Below are 5,252 nucleotides of genomic sequence, written 5' to 3'. Positions count from 1 at the left end.
CGGACATAGGTCCCTTGAAAATTTGCCCGAAAAGCGTCTTCGAGCTCTTCCCAGCTTCCAATGGAGTTTTCGGGGAGGCTTTTAAGCCAGTGCCGAGCTGGCCCTTTGAGCTTGAGGGGTAAGTACTTGATGGCGTGGAGATCGTCTCCTCGAGCCATGTGGATATGGAGGATGTAGTCCTCAATCCAGACCCCAGGGTCTGTCGTTCCGTCATACGCCTCTATGTTTATGGGTTTGAATCCCTCTGGAAATTCATGGTCCAGCACCTCATCGGTGAAACATAGGGGGTGTGCAGCAGCCCTGTATTTGGGTGTACCGTGGTGTTTGGATTTTTGTTGTGTTGCATTGCGTACTGAAGCGCGCTTGCTTGGCCTGTAGATGGATCTGGTTGCGCCGTCCTTTCGATGCGAGCCCTCACGTGGATCGCGTACTGGCTTGTGTGCGGCGTCTTTGCCGCTCTATGTTGGCCACGAGGTCGTCTATCCGACCGGATGGCTGTTTTGTTTTTTGATTGCGGGGGATCTAAGGCCTCCTCATCGAATTCAGGTAGCAGCTTTCGCTTCGGGTAGCTCTTTGTGTGGCGACTACCGCCGTACTTTGCTGCAGTGTTGAGTACTTCACTCCATCTAATTCTGAGTGTGTCTTGTGCAGCCCTGAGCCTTTGCTTCTGCTTTTTCAGACTCCTCGCAGTGGCAACAAGCCTTTGATGGGTATTCTGTTGCTCCGGGTGCCTGTCGGTGTGATGTCATCCGGACTGTTATCTTCGCCGGAGTCGGGTTGTTCGGTTTGATTCTCCGTGTTGCCGTGGTCGGACGGTGGTTCAATGCCGTGCTTGTCGTCCGCTGGCTCACCCTGCTCTATCGCTGGGTCTATATGATCATTGTTTCTGCCGAGGCGGGATTTGGAGCGGCGCTTATGCCGCCGCTTTGACTGCTTCTCGAGGGAACGATCCTTCCCTGCGTACTTCCTTTCCTCGTCGTCGTTTTCTTTGGGTGTGTCCATCATGTATACATCATATGATGAAGTGGGCGTCCACTGCCCTGTGTGCAGTGGTTCCTGTTCATGTCCTGCATCGTCGTCCATACCATCGATGTCTTCGTGGTCGAAGTCGAGCGTGTCGGTTAAATCGTCGACAGTGGCTACTAAGTGGGTGGTCGGTGGGCGGCGAATTTCTTCGTCATCCATGTCCCAATTTGTCGGACATAGTTCGGCCAGGACTCTCCTGACAAGGAGAGAGACCTTAATGAGTTCAGTATGTCGCTGAAGGGCGAGTGCTGAAAGATATCCGCGGAGGTGAACTCCATGATCGGCGCCCAGTCGGATTCGATAGGCACGGGCGCAGGCGATTCGGAGTCCGTGGCCGGGGAAGAATCCAGCAATTTGGCGTCACGGCTTTCGTGAAGGGTAAGGTCGATACTTGGCTCGATCGCCGCTGAGAATGCGGCCTCCGTGGCGGGGTCTATCCACCCGTCCATGGATGGAGCAATTGGCTCCGTATTGAGGGTCGGAGCGGTTGCCGGTGTGGTCTCCTGAACACTGTCCGATGGTAGAGCTAAATCATGCTCGTCGTGACCATGTAGCGCACTCAGCAGGGGCTTGAATCCGTCGAAGATCAAGTCTCTGTGGATGTCGGCCGTGTAGTTTAAGCTTCCAAACCTGACCTGGTGGCCAGGGGCGTAACTCTCGATCTGCTCCAGATGGCCAAGCGAGTTGGCCCGCAGTGCGAAGCCGCCGAATACAAAGATCTGTCCGGGGAGACAAGTCTCACCTTGGACTGCATCACTATCGATGATTGAAGGAGCCATCAAGCCTAACGATGACGACACAGAGGAACTCTCAATGAAAGCACCAATGTCGGTGTCAAAACCGGCGGATCTCGGGTAGGGGGTCCCGAACTGTGCGTCTAGGCGGATGGTAACAGGAGACGGGGGACACGATGTTTTTACCCAGGTTCGGGCCCTCTCGATGGAGGTAAAACCCTAATCCTGCTTGATTGATCTTGATGATATGAGTATTACAAGAGTTGATCTACCACGAGATCGAAGAGGCTAAACCCTAGAAGCTAGCCTATGGTATGATTGTTGTTGTTGGTCCTACGGACTAAACCCTCCAGTTTATATAGACACCGGAGGGGGCTAGGGTTACAGAGAGTCGGTTACAAGGAAGGAGATCTACATATCCGTATTGCCAAGCTTGCCTTCCACGCCAAGGAGAGTCTCATCCGGACACGGGACGAAGTCTTCAATCTTGTATCTTCATAGTCCAACAGTCCGACCAAAGCATATAGTACGGCTATCCGGATACCCCATAGAAGGTAAAGCAGCCACAAGTAAAGAAATCTTGAATAACTCCTTTTCCAATAATATTACCACTACCAACACGGAATTTTTTTGTATGTAAGATAGGTGGGTTCTTTAGTAGGAGCATCAGAATTTTTCATGATATTATTCGACAATAGTTTCCCCAATTTCAGACATAGAGGCAGAAGGTAAAGGACTAGCCATAACGACAAGCAAACAAACTAACACACAAGCAAACAAAAAGCAAGCGGGCAAAAAGAGGCAAATAGAGAAAGAGAGGGAGGATAGAGAGAGAGGGCGAATAAAACGGCAAGGGTGAAGTGGGGGAGAGGAAAACGAGAGGCAAATGGAAAATAATGTAATGCGGGAGATAAGGGTATGTGATGGGTACTTGGTATGTTGACTTTTGCGTAGACCCCGGCAACGGCGCCAGAAATCCTTCTTGCTACCTCTTGAGCACTGCGTTGGTTTTCCCCGAAGAGGAAGGGATGATGCAGCAAAGTAGCGTAAGTATTTCCCTCAGTTTTTGAGAACCAAGGTATCAATCCAGTAGGAGGCTACGCTCGAGTCCCTCGTACCTGCACAAAACAAATAAATCCTCGCAACCAACGCGAATAGGGGTTGTCAATCCCTACACGGCCACTTACGAGAGTGAGATCTGATAGATATGATAAGATAATATTTTTGGTATTTTTGTGATAAAGATGCAAAGTAAAATAAAGGTAAAGTAAAAAGCAAGGAAATAACTAAGTAGTAGGAGATCAATATGATAAAGATAGACCCGGGGCCATAGGTTTCACTAGTGGCTTCTCTCGAGAGCATAAGTATTCTACGGTGGGTGAACAAATTACTGTTGAGCAATTGACAGAATTGAGCATAGTTATGAGAATATCTAGGTATGATCATGTATATAGGCATCACGTCCGAGACAAGTAGACCGACTCCTGCCTGCATCTACTACTATTACTCCACTCATCGACCGCTATCCAGCATGCATCTAGAGTATTAAGTTAAAAACAGAGTAACGCCTTAAGCAAGATGACATGATGTAGAGGGATAGACTCATGCAATATGATGAAAACCCCATCTTGTTATCCTCGATGGCAACAATACAATACGTGCCTTGCTGCCCCTACTGTCACTGGGAAAGGACACCGCAAGATTGAACCCAAAGCTAAGCACTTCTCCCATTGCAAGAAAGATCAATCTAGTAGGCCAAACCAAACTGATAATTCGAAGAGACTTGCAAAGATAACCAATCATACATAAAAGAATTCAGAGAAGATTCAAATATTGTTCATAGATAAACTTGATCATAAACCCACAATTCATCGATCTCAACAAACACACCGCAAAAGAAGATTACATCGAATATTCTCCACAAGAGAGGGGGAGAACTTTGTATTGAGATCCAAAAAGAGAGAAGAAGCCATCTAGCTAATAACTATGGACCCGTAGGTCTGAGGTAAACTACTCACACTTCATCGGAGGGCTATGGTGTTGATGTAGAAGCCCTCCGTGATCGATGCCCCCTCCGGCGGAGCTCCGGAACAGGCCCCAAGATGGGATCTCATGGATACAGAAAGTTACGGCGGTGGAATTAGGGTTTTGGCTCCGTATCTGATCGTTTGGGGGTACGTAGGTATATATAGGAGGAAGGAGTACGTCGGTGGAGCAACAGGGGGCCCACGAGGGTGGAGGGCGCGCCTGGTGGGGGTGGGCGCGCCCCCTACCTCGTGGCCTCCTCTTTTGTGTCTTGACGTAGGGTCCAAGTCTCCCGGGTCTTGTTCGTTGAGAAAATCATGTTCCCGAAGGTTTCATTCCGTTTGGACTCTTTGATATTCCTTTTCTTCGAAACCCTAAAACAGGCAAAAAACAGCAATTCTGGGCTGGGCCTCCGGTTAATAGGTTAGTCCCAAAAATAATATAAAAGTGGATAATAAAGCCCAATAATGTCCAAAATAGTAGATAATATAGCATGGAGCAATCAAAAATTATAGATACGTTGGAGACGTATGAACCACTCGTCCATTTGAAATTGCTTCACATGGATCTCTTTGGCCCTACTCACGATGCCACATTTATTAATGATGCATCTTTATATGGCTTTGTCATTGTTGATGATTATTCTCGATATACATGGGTTCATATCATCACTTACAAAACTGAAGTGCAGGAAGTCTTCAAACGCGATTTTCCTCGAGGGCTTCACAATTTTGGTGTGAAGATCAAGCACAATCCAGAAGTGATAATGGAACTGAGTTCAGAACACTGATCTTTGATGACTATCTGATGAACTTGGTATTACCTCATAAGTTATATCCTCCTTATACTCCTCAGCAAAATGGCGTCGTGGAAGCGCAAGAACATGACTCTTGTTTGAGATGGCCCGCACTATGCTTGATGAGTACAAGATGCCTCCTCGCTTCTGGCCTGAGGCAATTGATACTGCGTGCCACATCATCAACAGGGTATATCTTCACAAATTCTTCAAGAAGGCATCATATGAACTTCTCACTGACAAGAAACCAATGTGAGTTATTTCAAAGTCTTCAGTGCTAAATGTTGGATTAGAGATCCTCATCACAGTTCTAAATTTGCACCGAAAGCACATGAAGGTTTTTATGCTCGGTTATGGTAAGGACTCGCACACCTACAGAGTCTTCAACACCTGTCATCACAAGGTTGTTGAAACTATAGATGTGCGGTTCGATGAGACTAATGGCTCGCAAAGAGAGCACCTACCTCCTGTGACATATGAAATACCTCCTGAGGAATCTATTAAGATCAAGGCTACAGAGGATATCATTCCTACTAAAGAATCAGCTGAAGAAGTTATTCCAAAGCATGAAGAATGTCATGCTAATGCGCATGAGGAAAATGGTGCTGAAGAAAATGCTGATCAAATTCCTCAATGTCAACCCGCTCATCCTCACGTTGCAAATGAAGTGC

This window comes from Triticum urartu, chromosome 4, assembly GCF_003073215.2.
Source record: "Triticum urartu cultivar G1812 chromosome 4, Tu2.1, whole genome shotgun sequence".
NCBI classification, from domain to species: Eukaryota; Viridiplantae; Streptophyta; class Magnoliopsida; order Poales; family Poaceae; genus Triticum; species Triticum urartu.
The sequence above is the reverse complement of the archived record's forward strand: the minus strand, read 5'-3'. Positions refer to the sequence as shown.